Here is an 18,513-nt window from a genome sequence, read left to right as displayed (position 1 = left end):
AAAGGCGAGAGAGTGGAAGACACTTGCAATTAAATGATGTGCAACATAAATATAATTAAGATGCAAAAAGTGTTGGCAAATCATGTTAGACGTCAGTCAGGCAGGCAGGCAGGGACACTGTCCACTGTGTCCTTTGAGTTTGTCCTTTCCCTTCTTGTTTGTTGCGAAAAAGTTTCAAGTTTCGCCAGACGACACACACACACACACACAAGAAACTTTTACTACGTTTAAGCGGATTAGCTAAGGGTATGGAAAATTGATTGAATCACAAATTGAAGGGAAAAGGTGCTACCAGATCCCCTCTCAGCTCTATGCAGCATACTATCAATGGAAGAAGGATCCTCAAGAGATTTCCTGAAGTGCCCAAGCCTCTGCAATTGTGAGTCCGTTTGCTTATGGCACATTTGTACCGCACATAACCTCACTCTACCTGCACGGTCATTCATTTATTCAGCCTCCTGCTGAGCTTCCACACTTCAGCTAGAGTCCTCCCCTGCCTCATCATCATCGATTGCCTTTCATCTTGCTTCATGAGTTGTAATTCCTTTTGTCGCTGCAAATTGAATGGCGAGCCAATGACGTCACAAGAAGCAGATGAAGAAGAAGGAACAAAAGGTGGAAGCGGGAAAGAGGGAAAGAGAATGCCCAGACATTAGACAGAAAGACATTGAGAATTGTCATATAAAAATATCTTTCATCCCCCCTTGCCGCCACGCCGCCGAAATTGAAGCCACTAAAATCCCCCATTTGCCACCTTCCAGCAAGAAGTCTTTTGACAATTAAATGATGCCAGCGAGAACAATGAAGAAACGACTAAAGGAAGAACGACGGAGACAGTAGGTGGCCACAGCTGAGGCATCTTAAAAATGTAGATACGTGAAGGAGACGCAGACGCAGAAGCAGAAGCAGAAGCAGGCAGAGGCCGAGACGATACATATAGTCTCGTACCGCGTATTATTTTTTGGTAGAGGGTGCTGTAAATGACGTTGCTTTTAGCGCTGTGCTGTGTGCCCACCGACTCTGCCTCTGACATCGTCGTGGCGAAACTCAATTAAATGTGACAGTAGAAAATGCTGCTGCTGCTGATGCTGCTGCTGCTGCCTAAAAGTATGCTTTATTTAAAAGCTAAAACCTGAAGGAGGCTCCAGGAGGAGAGCGAGGATGGCCTTGCCGCGTGGCTGGGCAGCCGCCAGGTGTGTCACACACTCAACTCCCCCTAAACCACCCGCCCGACCGTGTGCCATTGCCTTTAATTTCATCAACTTGCCCAAAGTGTTGCCTACTTTTTGGTGAGCAACATTTCCGGCTAAAACGAACACACAACAAAAAAAAAACACTAAACTTAATTTTCGTTGGAAAGGTCCATTTTCCATTTCGCAGTAAAATTGTGTTTAAAAGCACCACAGGAAAAGTTTTACCAACAAGGGGAAGGAATTTTGTTCACCAACGTTCAACAAAGTGTTGCATACTTTCCGGTGCACTGGAAATTTAGCAAAAATATTTCAGGGAATATTTTCTACTGCACTGCGCTGTGGGAATGTTGTAGGGGAAAATAGCTGTAATTAAAAGAAACTTGAACTTTAATTGGAGCAACATTTCCTGGAGAGAAATCAATTTGAATTTCTATGCAAAAAAGTACGTGCAGAGGTACACACGTCCCCCCGCCGCCTCACATAATTCCATGGAAGTTTTCCTTCCCTGAGAAATAATTAGTCAAGCTACAAAAGTGAATCTGTAATTGGAATGAAAAGGAAAAGGAAAAGAAAAAGAAAAACCCTGCAAAAGAGCAGAAAGTCTGGGGAGTCTACCCCACACATCATTATGGAGTCCAGGCAATGACTCTAATGGTAGTTAAAAGAGAATATTAGGCTGCACGGAGTCTAGGGCAACACTTCAAGAAGGGTATTTGAAATATTTAATAAAGATGAGACTCTTTCACAGTTCCTCGTGTCTGTGTGTTTGTATGCTTCGGAAGGAAGCATTGCGCCATCAGCGTTTTCATCTTTATCGCTCGGGAATGGCTGGCAGCAGCTGCCAATAAGCAACGATTATGCTTGTAGCTACAATCGACTGCTGCCTATGCCTATCTCTGTGTGTGTATCTACATATCTGTGTGTCTGTCTGCACAGAAAAAAATTGCACGAAGCACTCAAGTCAGGCACAGAGCCAGAGCCTCAAAGCCAACGCCTCCGTTCTCTGGCGCTCCTCTCTATCCATGAGTGTTGTGTGTTCTATCCATGTGTGTGCGTGTATCTGTGTGAGCACATTGATAGCACTTGTGAGGCGTTATAAACTGCAAGCAGTTACAGAGCCATGAAAAAGGTTGGAAGCCATGAATGTTACCAACAAAAAGAAGCGCAAAAAACTGACCCAAAAGGAATTTGGTTCGCCTTTAAAGAAGGAAAAATATATATATAAAATAAAATGGAAATTGTAAATAAAGCAGGGACACAAAGAGAGACACGGACAAAGAGAAGGAGAGACACACAGACAGACAGAGAGAGAGAGAGCGAGAGAGTGTGTCTGCGTGTTGGAGAAAAGGGGGGAATAAAGGAATTCCTTTGGCAAATCAACTTTTGCTTCTTTCTATGTACATTTAAATATTGCAAACATGTGAAAGAAAAACGAGCCTCACTTTCATGGAGCATGGAGCGAAGGGAAAATGGCTGGCAAGGCCAAAAGGCTGGAAAATTCCGGATGAAACAATTTCTACGCAAAATGCGTAAATTGTTGAAATTCCTTTTGTTTTTTCCTTTCTCATTTCTTTGGGCTATATTTAATGGCTTTCATTTTAGCTGTGATTACGGAGCTGGGATTACGACAAATAAAAAAGTAATTTAAAAGTATCCTCAGATCCAATAAACCATTTATTGGCTCGCCATAATTATGGGAATATTATTTTGTATTTGTGCATCTAGAGCCCTAGAGGGGGGGACTTGCCTGATTTCAGCTTTTCCCCCCCGCCCTTTTTTGCTCATTTACAATTAATCGCCGCATTTTAAGACCAAATTAAACGCCCCAAAGTATGCAAGCAATTTCAAAACTATTTGCCACACACATTTCCATTCATTTATTTATTCAAAGCAACTTAATTAGTTTATGATCATTTAATGCACTCCGCCAACTGTGCGCCAAAAGGCTCCACCTCCTGTCTGCTGTCTCTGGCTGTGTGTGTGTGTGTGTGGGTGTGTGCATAAATTAAATTAAAATTAAATGTTCAAAAATGAAAGAGTGTAAACGAGAAGGAGACCTTAGGGCAGCAAGAGCTGGGCCTGGGTGGAAGCGTTGACTCCTCAAGCCTCAGCTCTCTCTCGCTCCCTCCATTCAACCCAATTGCCTTTTACCTTTGGGCATAATTAACACGCAACGTGTGGCAGATTGTGGAGTGTAGGCAGATGGATAGGCGTGGCAGGTGATTACATACTTAATGCACACGCATGACAGACAGAGAGCGAGAATGTGCTGCTTGAAGCTATTAATTGAACGTTTTATCTGTATAACTATAATGTGCTTGAGGGGCGCTTTTAACAACAATAAGAAAACAATAAAAAAACATAGCCACAGTAGGCGGAGCATCGAAGTATGATGATGAATTCTGTAAACCGTTGAGCATTCATTAAAATGAAAAGCAGTGGAAGAGGCAGAGGCTGAGGCAGCAGCAAACAGCAACTGGCAGGGCAGCTTCCACTTCCATTTTGAGGCAAATCCGTTAACAGGCACAATAAGACCATTACACAACCCATCTTCATTCCTACTCGCCCTCTTTCACTGATGGCTTTTTATAGCACGTTGATTGCTGGTCCACAACCGAAAATGAAAATGAAATGGAAAAGAAATTGAAAATGCCCAGCGAGCAACAGACCAGAATGATATCATTCGTGTGGGCACAGAGACGCAGTCAGACAGAGCGGACAGAGAGCGCAACAGCAAGAGCGAGAGTTGGACCGATAAGTAGGTGGAAATCCCTTCAGGATTTTACCAGAATAACATAAAAGAGTTGCCCATCAGACAAGCACACACCCACACACATACACGGAGAGAAAAGACAGACAGACAGACGAACAGAACGCCTCGCAATCGTGGAAATTCATTTAAAGTACAGTCTAGTCTGCGGCTGCTGCTGCCGCTATTGCTGATGCTTCCACTGTTGCACGATGCCTTTTCCACCGACACTTTTTCAGTTTTCGTACACAAGAAAACGCCCACTAAAGTGTTCTCTGCGAGTATTCTCAATTAGTGTTGCACAACGGAGAAACGGTTTAAACTTTTGATAATTGAATGGAATATTCTCTGCTCGAAACTCAGCTCAAAAATACGAGACTCTCCAAATCGGTTAGTCCTCTAATAATATCATATCAACTCCACAGACAGAGAAATGGAATGGGCAGAGTAAAAAGAATATGCGTAAATGCCATTAGAAAATGAACAAAATAAAGTGGAATGAACGAAAGACGCAGCAACAAATGGAAGAAAAAGAGGTCTCTGGGTGGAAAACAGGAAATCAAATTCCACTTTAAGCGTTTTTAATACAAATGCAAATACGTAACAAGACAAAGCGAGAGAGCTAGAGAGAGGGAGACACATCCAGGAAGAGAAGCTAGACGCAAAGTAGTGGGCGGTGGGGCAGACAGACAGCTTGACAGGCGAGTGAGCGATGAGTGAGAGAAGCAGTGGGATGGGAGTGCTGGGCAGGGAGAAGGTAAATGGGGGGTAAATGCGGTCACAGATTGAAGACATATTAATAAATAGATTTCTGCCGGAGACGAACTGGATATCCATGAAAGGATTTTCTCAGAGAGAAACCGAAATCCCAACCCTCGCCCGCACGCGACGTGCCACAAATAGAGTGGCAGCAACGAGACCAACTTGCAGACTGAATTCATGTGCAGATACATCCACACAAAGCGAGAGACAAGTGCATATGCAAAAATCATAGCATAGTTTAAGGCGCAGCCAAAGAGGAAGTCCCATGCGACAGTCGGGACGAAAAAAACGCTGAAAATACAAAAGCGGAAGTGTAATAAAGTGCAAAAAGTACACAGCAGAGAGAGAGATAGAGATAGAGAACACAACGAACAGAAGAGCAGCGCAAAGTGAGATAAGAACAATGCGAAAACAAGAAAAGTCAAGTGTAAGAAGTGTCACAGAAGTTGTTAGAGCGAAACACACAGAGAGAGATGTGAGCGAAAGTGAGAGGGGAAACAGGAAAACGGTGAAATGTTAGATGAATTGTATTGAAGCAAACAGATGCAAAGCAGTTGTGAAACCAGAAACACGAGAAGCGCGTGACAGGAGGAGGAGAACGGAGCAAACGGAATACGCAGCGGAAATATGTAGAAATATGTGACATACATACGAGTATATGAAGAAGGAGTTTACATGGAGGAGAACCCATCAAAAATGTGTACAAATTATGTATGAAAGATTCCGAAGAATTTCTATTACACGAGTCAAAAAATTGCCAACAAATTGTGGGGGAAAAAAAAGGTATGGGAGAGAGAAATATACATAATACAGAGCGAAAACCGAGGGGCGCTGCCGCATTACACTTCTTGCTTTAAGATTGAGCTTAATTTTACCAGCAGCTTGCAGTTTTTTTTCAGATTTTGCATTTAATTTAGAAATTTGAAGGCTGAAATCCAATTTAGATTCTAATTTTTGAAGATTCTCCTTGATTTGGCAGCAAGCACACGGCAAGGACCTTATTTTCAGAGGGCCGGCCACCCACCCCCAAAGAAAATGCGCAGCCACAAGAGACCCCAGACGGTCGGTGGGGTGTTGGTGGGGGGAATGTACATGTAAATCTTTCACACACACACACACACACACAATCAAAGAAAGTGTAAAAGTAGAATGAACGGAAACCGTTACTGGCACAAGGACCTCGAAAAGTATGTGCAACATTAAGTGTGACAAAGTTGTCGTCGTCGTCGCTCACACCTCATCCAGCCACCCACCTGCTGCTGGTGCTGCTGCTGGTGCTGCTGCTGCCTCTTGTGTGCCTCTTTTTGTTGCACACAAGTTTTCGTGGTCCTGCGTTTTGAAAGCGGGTATACCCTAACCCAGAGAAGATACTTCCGCGATCTAGAAGATTTGATCGAAATGTTACACGAGAGAGTAGATCCGAGGAGGCACCTGCCAACTCTTTCCAAAACAGATAAAGATATGTTTGCCTTCAATTATCCTGAATACCAAAGCACAGAAAGCGAAACAAAATTCCAAGTCTATTTTTTACCCTTAGAGCATTTCAGGGGCCATCCACTAAGCTTTTTCGGTTCTTTTTTTACTACATTTATTTCACTCATTAAGAGAAAGAGAAACAACAACACAGGCATAAACAGAAACAGAGAAGGGAAGAGAGAGGTGAAGAATGAAAAGGGCAAACAACAGAAGCAACAATTCTCTCAAAAGTATCCTTGAGCAGCCTCAGCAGGCTCCTTCAGCCTCAACGAAGCAGCAGCCAGACCAGCAGAGTCTTTCTTTCCTTCCCCCCAGCCGAGAATAACAGACAAACAACACACAGATAGCAGTAGAGATAATGATAAAAGCAACAACTTTTCATCACTAATCAACTTCCAAATAAACTGCCGCCAGTGATGTGTGATATCCAGTACTACCACAAAATAAAGGCCACCCAGAGGTATGCCCGCACTCGTTGAAACTGTACTCAGAAGCCAATTAAAAGCCAATAAAATCACAAAGCTCTACAAAGTTAACATAAGTGAATGGATGCATTAATTAGTGTTGTGTAATGTTGCATTTTATTTCCTTGCTTATTTTGCTGCGTTTTTTAGCGGGTAATTTTCTTGTCGCACTTTATTTGATTTCTTTTGCGCTCTCGAATTGCGTTTGTTTTCGGGCAAAAAGTTAAATTATGAAAATGTCAGGCACACACACTCGCACACGCCCCTACACCCCCACATACGAATAAATGCCAAAAACAATTTACATAAAAATATTTGGGCAAAAAAAAAATAAGTTTTATAACACCACAGCCCGAAAGCGACAGACAGACACAGGCAGGCAGGCAGGCAGGCAGGCAGGGAGGGACAGAGACACAGACAGAGATTTTAGAAAGGTGGCGAAGGGGAAGGAGCGTGACAGGAAAAGCGGTTTTTTGGAAAATTTCCATATGAAAAGCAAATGTGTGGGCGTCGGTCGTAGGTGGGCGTGGCGTGTGGGCTTGCGGCTTATAGGGGTCTGGGATTCCAGTGAATTTTGCGGGGGAAAGTTTATCAACTGAAGCATCGCCTAATCAACAGAAAGACCCCAGGCCCCCAGTCTTGTCCCTGAAAACACCATTACGGCGACCGCACAATTTTTGGGAGCATACTGCCATGCCATAACCTCACTTTGTGTATGTTTTATTTGTTCACAAGTTGAAAATTTCAATTTGAAGCACACAAAACTCATTAAGGGACACAACATGGGCAAAACCCAACCTCCAAAAAAGCGGATCGAAAAGGGGAAAGGGAAACAAAGCACACTTTTGGTGGGACTGAGGGATTTGATGATAATATTGTACTATAATTCATCGGAAATACTTGCGGAGACTCTCGTAAGTTAGGTCATGGCATTCGAGCTAAAGGATTCGCTCTCTAGACAAGGGACAAATAATTCTTAAAGTTCAATGACTAATTAATTTGAGTATTAGAAAACATTAAGAGTAGTATCTAGTAGTAGACACTCCCGCATCACAATTAGAGTACGTGTCAGGCAGGCTTTACCATCTCTAATTGGCACGCACCCATCTCTAAGCCTGGCATAATGCGAATGCGTTCGCTTTGCGCTTTCGATTCAATCAATTCTTGATGTCTTTATTAATATTTATGCGTTGGATGCTGCCGAAAATCTCTCTCTCTCTCGCTCCGCTCTCCAGCTCGTTCTCCCTGCCTGTCTGTGTATCTGTGCGTGTCGGTTGGTAGGGAATGGGTGCATCTGTTAGGAGCTTTTACGTCAGAGCGCGTAACGCTCATAACGCTACAGCCCCAACTCCTCCTCGCGCGTTCTTTCGCTGGCCCCAAAATGTATGCAACGAACACAATTTTTAAGTGCTTTAATTTTATTTCATGGAACAAAGGCAGAGAGCGAACGGAGGAGGGTGTCTCGAGACATGAGATGAGACTTTCTTGTGTATTTTATATGGAATAATTCGATTGTGTGTGTGTCTCGAGCCTCATCAGAAAACCGAAAACAGTCAACAGAATCATCCCACAACAGAGTAGCCCACACTTTCGCTCTTGCTCTCTTCCAAATATTTTGTATTTATTTATTTTTATTGTTGCAGAAGGAGTGTCCTTCTCTCTCTCTATGTCTCTCTCTCTGTCCATTCTATTTGTTCCCAATACAGCTTCAATTTTTCATTCTTTTGACACCACAAAACACTCGTCCAGCCTTCTTTCGTTCCTTTTTTTTTGGCTAATTCGCTTTGTGGGCGCCATTAATGGTCACGGCCTCTGAGCTCACTCTATCTCCATCTCTCTTCCTCGGGCATCTCTCACCTTCGTTGGGAAGTCCACTCACGTAGGCGGTCATTAGATCAACTTTAATGGGATGCAGTTCACGTTTTTATTTACTTAGATCTCTTTGCTGTATCACTCTCTTGACCTCTCTCTCTCTCTCTCTCTGTACATTGGAATTTTTGGGAACGGTCTTCGGGTTGGGAGGGAGGAGTGCCCCTTAACCTTTTACTTTTCAATTAGTTCACACATCTTAAAAAGAGAACCCAAGCGAATGCAAAACTTTATGCAAAACGAGAATGTGTCCAATCAGTGTTGAAAATACTTTTCGGCACAAACCAGTGTTGGTTAACAGAAAATAATGTATGTTGGTGATTTATGAACAAAAAAGGATTTCTCAGAAAAAGTATTTTCGAGTGTGGGTTAAGTGTTGGTTAACAGAATAAACCAATTTTGGATAGGGTCTTCTGCCCTTGGCTTTAATCCAGGCCAGGGCTTTCAAACCCCACTTTTATGCTTTGCGTCTCATTATATTTTTGACTCTCTTTTGCCCTTTTCCCTTTTTCTTTCTCTAAATCCGAATGCCATGTTGTGGTCCTTTGTGGGTCCTTTCTATTGCAGAGCACATCCCGCCCGGTGTGGTCTAGGGGGCACAACTTTAATTGAAATCTTTGCTCTGAAAGAGACTTTATGCAATTTCAAAATACTTCCTGGACCCAGAAACTTGGAGACAGCAACAGTAGGAGGAAGAGCAAGTTGATGAAGAGGAGCTGCTGCTGCTGCTGCTGCTTTAGGGAAAACTTTTACCAAACAACTTTGCCTCAAAGACAAAAGCAGCTTCTACAGGAGTAGGACGCAGGAACGATGTGGTGAGGGGGTGTGGAATGGTAAATGGAAATTTGTTTTCCTGTGCCCACAAAAGATAGCCAACGGGAGGGAGGGCAGAGAGTAACCGGCTTTGGGACTTGGTCAAGTGACACGACAGCACTGCTGTGGTACAGTCGCGTTAAAAGGTAAACTTCACTTTGCTGTATCGGGGTTTCGCTTCGGTTCACCGTTTTTGCGGCAGTTAGATTGCAGCCGAGTCGTCACGCGATACCGCTAATTATACAGCCATAGATATATGGCAGAAATGATCGGTCATTAGAGGCAGCAGCTCCATAAAGCCATAAAGATCATGCAATTAACTTTTGGATCGACGGCATCGACATTAAACGTCAGCCCATGTGCAACCCATCAAGTATAGAAAGAATATAGAATTAAATGAAAGAATTTATAATACCCATAGGGTAGCCAATATAGAAATTACAACTACTGTTCCATAGTGAATCCGAAAGCAAGAATCGTGCCATCAGGCCCACATTTTATGGTATTTAATGGAAGGTTTTCCACAGCCATAAACCAACGGAATGCTCTGGGGTCTGGCGTCTGGGGGTTCTGTAAACTGCGTCATTTGTTTACCGATCGCATAAACCGTTTTATATCTTTGGCAACCGATGTCTGAAGATATGGGGCCACACCTTGTTTTTTGACTGTGGAAGCACACACAAAAATAAACCCACATTATCTGCAGTTGTAGTTTTATGGATTCAGTAGCTCAAATAGGTCTATCAATGGAACATTTTCAACGATCGAAAGCCATGTATGACCTTCTTTCTATCTCTTCGAACAGAGGAGTAGTATTTTCAATGGCACATCCTGCTGTCCTGCTGGACACACACCAGGATACCTCTGCGACAGTGTGGAGATGGAAGATGGCCATGCAGGATAGAGGACAAGCACACACACAAGTTGAGAATGACATTGACGTTGCTTTTCATGGCACTGTCATGTAGGGGAAACGGAAATTAAAATCCATCCACCAACAGAGAAATAAGTACATTTTCCATTTTCCAAATCGAGCAAAAAGATGAAAGGCACAAGAAAATAGTAGACCAGAAAAACAAAACACACACAGAGACAAACATTGAACAAGTTAATGAAAAGTCTTCTAGTTCCACGTACATTTTTCTTTAAACAGAATAGGGAGAGAGCAGGCCGTAACTTTCTCAAATGATCTACGATGGCTGCTCCCCGTGGACGATTCATATTCATTTGGCCGAAACAGTTTTATGGCTCCCCGGGAGACAGGGGGGATTGGAGCTGAAAACTTTCCATTTTCCACCTCAGTTAAAGAAGAAATTGGCATACGGGGGTGGGGTGTAGGAGAGAGGGCGACCTAGTTCCACTTATTTTTCCGTATCTTTCGCATGGAGCAACAGGAGGAGCAGTCCTGAATGGGAGTGGGAAACCTTTTTCCAAATTCCCTCAGATATTTTTAATTTAATTTTTTTTTTTTTCAATTATGCTTTTCTACTCCTACACCTCCCCCCCCCCCTCGCCATAGACACACGTGGCCAAAGAGCATTAAACATTTTTTCTATTTTTCTCATTTTCCTCTGCGCCTTTTCCTGGCATTTTGCAATTATTTGCTGCGTCAGTGTGTGTGTGTGTGTGTGTGTGTGCTTAGGGAATGTTGAGTAAAATTCTGCTGCTCGCATAGGAATTTTCAATGTAAATAGTGGTTACAAAGAAGGTTTCTCCCCCCCGCACACGCGCAACGGGAGGAAAATTGTTAGAAAATTGCTAGAAATTATTGATCATCATCATTAAAACTATGGGCAGTGGAAACTCAACTTTAGATTAAAGTAGCTCTGCTTTGTAGAATCCTTATAGTTATCCTTTTCAAATATTTACTTCAAAGATTTCTGTTTTGGTTTATATTTGATTTGATCGTAGTTGAAATTGCCCGAAAAGCAATCGTTTATCGATGACCCTGCTGACCTTTTGCCTTACATAGCACCACATCGCATCGCATTCCGTTATCGCTGAGAATTAATCAAAACTTTTGAGTTATCCAATTAGCGGAGCCGTCGAAAAGTTTATCACCTTCCGCACCCCACCCCGCCCACAAAACATAACCTCTGACAACCTGCCACCTCCCCCCCTCACAACACTATCGTAGGAAGCAGCGAAGAATCGTAAAAAAAAGGGAGAAGCAGTAGTAGGAGAAGAAAGCCAATGCTTGCGGTGAGCTTATATGCAGCACGTAATTGCTCTGTGAGAGACAGAGACAGAGAGAGAGAGAGAGAGAGAGAGAGAGGGAGATGCGTTACCGTTTGCTTACCGCTATATGGAGATTTAAGATGAAGCGAGAATGCCGGATGGCGGCTACAGTGGTGGGGCCCATAAAGTGTAGCAGCTGTTTAGTAGGCAGCATTCCCCACCCCCCGCACCTCCCGCACGCCCCTACCCAACCGTATGCGTGCATGAGGAAGGAAAGCATAAATGAAAATCAATAAATAAAAATTTTATCGCCTCAGTGAATGGATGGTGTGGGAGAGGAGGAGCAGAGGAATAACAGGAAGAGCAAGGGAGCACAGTCTAAAGCCAGGAGCAAAAGCGAGTCTTAAATTAACTCACGCACACACATAAAAGTGGGGAGGAAAGAGAGAGAAAGGGACAAGGGACCCACATGGGTGTGCATGGGGGAAAAGTTTTTAGTGCCAAAAAAGGGGTGGCATGGCTGGCAGCGGAAAGGAAAAGGAAATCATGCTTCAAACCGGCGAATGCGGGTGGAGGATGTAAAACTGGAAAACCGCCAAACACAATCGATAAATTTTCATGCTCTCACAGGACAGACACGAGGCATGAGAGAGAGAGAAAGAGATTTGGACAGATTGCAGTGAAAGAATGGTGGGTGGGGGTTTAGCCATTCTAATGCAATTGGCCAATAAATCATAGCGCATAAAACTGCATAAAAATGTCAGACATCGAGGGGAAAAGTAATCCTCTTTCCGAGTGGTGGGACTGGGTGATCAACTGACAGTTTGAGTCAATCAAAGCTAGAGTGCTGTATCAATCAATTAATCACACAGAGCGCCTCCATAGCGCCTCTCTCGCTCAATCGTTTACATCAATCAATCAGTAAATTGCCATCAATTAGATAAAAAACCTTATCAGTGCGCCGACCGGACTAGTGACGAAAGCAGCGTCCCCCGTCCCTCTTTTGGGTGCATGATTTATGGCAGCAAGGGAGATAGCCAGAGAGAGGGAGAGTGCTAAAGCTAGTGCCGGTGCTGGTGCTGGTGCCCCCGAAAACAAACGGTAGACTTGGGCGTACATATTAGCCCATAAATCTGTATAACAGTCGCATTCATAAATCAATATTCAAATGGAAATAAACCCACAACAACCACGACAACAACCACAATACTACGACACACAAGGGCTCTTCAAACAAAAATAAGGAAACGATAATGAAACAGCTGCGACGGCAGTGACGCGACAACAAGAGACTCCGCTGGCGCCGGCGCCTCCGTGGATCACTTGAACCTTGCTCTATATTTTTCCACGCCACTGTATTGGCAAGCACGATCAACAACATGGCAAGCAAAGAGCAAGGAAAAGAGAGCAGAGCAGAGCTGGCAGAACTACAGTTTCAATCCATCTCTCCGTGCATCGCCGTGCAGGCAGTACAGTGGTGGCTGATAAAAGTGCACACACCCACAGGGATAAGCACAGTCGCAGGCATCGGGAGTGCACTCATTACAGCACATGGGCACGATCATCAGAGAGAGAGATGCGAAACGAAACGAAACGCTTTGGAATTCCAATTAGTTCTCGCTCGCTCTCTCTTTTATTAATGTCTGGTACGTGACTGTGGGACCGGCTTATAATCATTTCACATGTGACAGACGGCAGACGGGCAGCATTATCCATTATCCCACACCCACATTATGCCACCCACAGCGAACCTGTGCCTGTTCCCGCCCTCCCTCTCGCTTAAAACACAGGAGATTCTTCAGTGTTGTCGTACTTCATCTTGGACTGTCAAAATTAAAACTTTGCGATTTGTTTGAAAAGTTTTTGAATCTTATGCAAAGCGTCGAGCTCTCTCTCTTTTTCTCTGAACGTATTGCAATTGAAGCTTTGATTTTGCGCCCAAAAAACTAGCCAAGCAGTATGTACATACATACATATGTACATACTTTCATACATTCATTTTCTCGCAAATAAATAGAATAAATGTTGACTAGGGTGAGGCGATTGCCGGTTGCCGTTCTGTGGTAAATTACATTTCATTTTTGAAATCAGCGCGAGATGACCGAGAGAGATGGAGTTAAGTTTTTTAGTGAAAAGCGGCAACATCGCATTAAGGGACGTGTGCTCAATGAGCGAAAGGCGGTAAAAGAGAAGCATGGCAGAGAGAGGGAGAGGTCTTGAAGAATAACTGAGAGGACAGGACAGTAGTCAGTCGCAGGCTCCTGTTGAAAATTCAATTTGATTTGATTTGATTTTCGTTCTCGTTTTCGTTTTCGTTTGAATGCGCAGCACAGCACAGAAAGTTGAAAAAGAAAAAAAGAGGTGGAGTAGGAAGGCAACACAAAGTGGAAGTCGAAGAAGCTGAGTGGATAAGAAGAAGCAGCACACGATGGAGACATGATATCAAATTAGTGAAAATATACGGGAGAATGAACAGAAATTGCTGGACAAGCTGTTTTCCCTATATTTTCATCCATAAATCGTTGGAGATCGGCGTATAGCGGCTTCCTTTATTTGTTCTATTTTCTTATCCCTCTTCTTTCAATCATTGCTTATCGATATTTATCCCTTCATTCTATTATTTCTTATCAACAGCAGAAACGTTGCCCCATTTCTCACGCAAACACGCACGCACAGTGGGCCACACACATTCACTACACACACACAGTAGGGCGCAAATAGCAAGGCACGCGACAAGTTTGCGCGTACACCCATTGCCAATTTAGCGGCGAAAGCATACACCCATACACATGCATATATACATACATATATACTTAGGCACATGTTTTAGACATTTACTTTTGCGTCTTCGAAGATTTTTCATTGAGCTGCCGCTGCCTCTCGCTCTTTCCTCCTTCTGTTGTTCCTGCCTTCTCGCTTTTTCAGCTGCCGATAAAAATCAACAGTCAACGGCGACGTCGACAAGCAGCCGGCCGACTTTTAATACCCTCGACTCGGTTATATACTTTCTATGCCCCACATAATTTAAGCTGCAACTGCAATTATGGCATCACGACAGTAGACATCTGCCATGACTGTTGAGAATTGTATTTATTCTATTCTTGTATTTTCTCAAACCTAATATTAAATAATTACTCTATCAGCATATGGGGATGGATCAACATAGGGTATCACATGCTTCGCCTACAGATATTTAAAACGACTTTCCACTCTCTTTTATCGCACAATTAATTGAAAAACATTCAAATAGTGCCATGCGGTGATGTTGTTTTTCTTGTTTTATTTTTCTAATTAATTCTTGGGGCAGCGTCCCACTGCAGTTGATGTTGCTCTCTATCTCTCTTTCTCTCTCTCTCTCACACACTGTCTCTGTTTCCATTCACGTTCAGCCTCTCACGGTGGCGCTATCAAGCCTCTCATTACACCTCATTCACGCTCGCGGGTTTTCCTATCAAACGATGATCCTCTCACAGTACCGCGCACTGTTTCCAACAACAACATCACACAAATCACACACACTTCCTCGTCTTTTCTACCAACCACACCGCAACACACACACTGGCACTGCAGCAGCACTTTCTGCTCTCCCTGCTGCTGAACCCACTCTCACTCTCGCGCTGGCAGCGCCGCTCCCACTGTTCTTATTGTTGTTGCTATCTCTGTTGCTGCTGCTGCGTTTTGTTTATTTGTCTCTGTTCCACTTGTTTTTTTGCCTTTCGCCTTTTGCACTTGCTTGCCCGTTCGTTGGTGCTGGTGCTGGTGCTGCTGCTTCTTATTTTCTTTTTATTATGCACACTTTTTCCCGTTACATTTCAATTGAATTTCGTTGGTTTTTCGCACTAATTCTTTATTGGGAATTAATTTTTCGAATTGGAATATTTAGCACAGAATTTTTTTTTGGTTTTTTAAGGAGAGCGCGAGACACACGAACCACCGCGCCGCGCCGCACGCCCGAAGTGCCTTTACGTTATATGATGAAAACCGAAACGACGACGACGCCGAGAACCGTTCAACATGAACGACGACGACGCCAGCAGAGCTGCCCCACAGAACGACAACAGCCAACAGCAGCAGCAGCAAAACGATGCGAAAAACGAATTGAGGCGAAGGCGAGCAGGCACGGCACCCAACACACACACAGACTAGGGAGCGAACGAGAGAGCAAAACCAGAGGCAAGCTTGAGAGAGCACAGCCAGCGCAATGCGTGAGAGCGAGTGTGTAAGCCTGTAAGTAAGCAGACTGGCAGTGGGGGGATGGGTGGGTGTTCTAGGTAGCCATGCCTAATGAGAGGTGACCCCCGCTGCGCTGGCAAAGCGCATTTGGCAATTGAAATTGAAAGTTGTAATCAAGGTGTATTCAAGACAGGGTGGGAAGCATAACGACGATGCAATCCATGCATGACAATGACGTGTGCAGTTGGCCCATTTTGATTGCAGAGAGAGAGGGAAGAAAATAAAAGTGTGCGCGCCATATCCAAAGCGAGAATACCTCACCTTTAACATATACACCTTGGCTGTAATGAGACGACAACGTTGGCGACGGCGTCTGGAAATCCATCATCAAACAGCTGCCGCTGCCATCGCTCACTCTTTCTCACTCTCTCGTTCTTTCCTTATTTCTGGCTCTCTTTTGGCAAACAGCGGAAATCCAATTACAGGCAGAGTAGGGACTCCGGAGTCCGGACCCAAGCAGACAGAGCGGCAGCGGCAGCGAAAGCGTCGCGGCGCCGTAGCTTATAGTGACTCGAAAATGAACACGCACACACACACACACGCAGTGAACAGATGGATCAAGTGGGATTCAGCCGCACAAGCACGAAAAAGAGAGGAACGACATAGGCAGAAACAGAAATCGCATAGGAAACAAGAACAACAACAAAAAGTGACTTTCAATTATCCCACTGGGAATATAGGGAAAACACTGAAAAAGGTGGCGTTTATATAAGAATAAATGTAACTGTTTGATTTATGCCAAAGTTTCGAGTAAATAATATTCTAGCTACGTCATGACCGACCCCTTCTTAGGGTTAGAGTTCAGCCCGCAAGTGTAAAGTTAATTACTGAATTGCCTATATGGCACCTGCTAATATAGCAAAGTATATGGAAAATAAAAATATATAAGCAAAATATATCGCTGTATCGAATGAATTGAAAATGAAACTCATTGAATATCATAAACGTCACCTTTAATATTGATGTGGAAAATAACACTTGTTAAAAGCTTTTTTAGCTTATTCCCCGAATATAGATGGTAAGAAAATATATGGAGAAATGCCAGTCCATTGACACATCCGATGAATTACGCAATTATAAAATATCGTTAGTATTCATTCCCCCCCATCAGTAACGCACATTCTTCCGCATTTGTGTTGCTCTTCCCCCTGCCAAGTGTCTAGAGCCAATTGCTAATCTTTCGGTTGCCTGGTTTTGCTGACTCTTCTTTTGCTTCTCCTTGGTACGAGTATTTTCATCGCCGACTGCTTCTTGGCCATCGTTTATCGCCTGCGATAAAAAACGAAAACTCAGCCTGACGCTTATTTGCTTTTCGGTGGGGTTGAGTTGGGTGCTAGAAGGGATAAGGGGCACCGGCACTGGCTCGAATGCACCTACAAAGCGATGCCGACTCTCAGATTGTTATCAGTTAAAACAAAAACAAAAAAACAGCGGGCGACAACAACAGCAACAATGATCGTCGACGCTGCCCGAGTGTTGTTATCAGAAAACAAACGGCACCTGCCGGACCCTACCCGGGGACCGGCCCCCCTGCATACCAAAACGTAGGCGAGGCGACGGCAGCAGCAGACAGCAGCAGCAGCCGGCAGCGACGTCACAAGAGAGCCGATGGCAGCAGAAGTAAGAGCGACAGAGCGAGTGTTAACAATAAAAAGAGAGAGAGAGAGAGAGAGAGCGGAAGAGGGGGGTTGGTGTGGGCGAGGAAAATCAAAGGCGGCACAGCTGCTGCTTCTGCTTTGACATCTTCGCTTTACTCTCTTCTGGGGGGGGGGGGCCCACACTCCACTTGTGTTTTTTTTGTTTTACAGATTTACATTTTAAGCAATTAAAACAAATAGGGGGAGGCTCAATAGACAGAGAGAGAGAGAGAGAGAGAGTGGTGAATGGGAATGCCACCATCATGCTAGCGGAGAGGGGGGGCAACCTTGAACTTTGACCTCGCACTCGCTGTCTCTCTCTCTCACACAAGCAGCATTCTAATCTGCGCCTAAAAATTTGATTGCCAAAAGAAAAAGAAAAGAAGAGCAAAACGAAGACGAATAATATGAGAAAGGGAAAGACGAAGGAGAAGGCAGCCACAGTCCCGCCTCCGACAGCACCACTGCCACCTGAGCAGGCTCTCTCTCTCTCTCTCTTTCCCTGTTTCTGCTTCTCCACCCACCTCCTCTTTACACAACAGTTGATGTGTGACGACAGTTCCCTCTTCCTCTTCCTAAGTCTGTCATAGAGGGGAGGTGGCAAATGGATATTGGGTGAAGTGGATGTTGGGAATGGCAGGGCAATAATTAGTCCCAAGTGGGTTTCATAGCAAACAGCTTATGGCTATGTGGATTGCTGGGCGGCTGCTTGGACACTTGATGCTACAGTGAGAGCATCAGAGAGAGAGAGAGAGAGACACAGACAAAGGAACACAGGAGCTGAAGATATGTGGGGTGGGAGGGTCGAGAAGTAGTGGGAAATTCCCTCACAATTTGAGATTTTCTGATCCTGATTAGGAATACTTCAAAGCGAGTATCGGGTACCGGCACCGTCTGCCGTTTCCGTTCAAATTTGTGAAATTCAATTTAAAATTACTTGTATCTAGTAATTTCTTTCAGTTCTAAAGAGTTATATGACATGATTTGTTCATAGGTAATAATAATATTTGTACTTCCCTTTGCCTGCGTTCACTTGTGCCTCGTGATTAAAGTATATGCGCAAGTAATGGCATACTCTTTGTTAAAGATATATCCAGATTTGCCTCATTAAAGTAAAGTAAAGTAAAGTATTCATTAAA

At 43.9% G+C, this 18,513-nt stretch overlaps 1 protein-coding gene across 8 annotated transcripts in view; it reads right to left on the bottom strand.

Moving 5' to 3' along the window:
- LOC117581566 (cAMP-specific 3',5'-cyclic phosphodiesterase) overlaps window positions 1-18,513 on the bottom strand; it is a 97,541-nt gene that overhangs the window by 32,695 nt on the left and 46,333 nt on the right. The gene's annotated exons all lie outside the window — the stretch shown is intronic.

Source organism: Drosophila guanche, unplaced genomic scaffold (assembly GCF_900245975.1).
Source record: "Drosophila guanche unplaced genomic scaffold, DGUA_6, whole genome shotgun sequence".
Taxonomy (NCBI): domain Eukaryota; kingdom Metazoa; phylum Arthropoda; class Insecta; order Diptera; family Drosophilidae; genus Drosophila; species Drosophila guanche.
The sequence above is the reverse complement of the archived record's forward strand: the minus strand, read 5'-3'. Positions and strand labels throughout refer to the sequence as shown.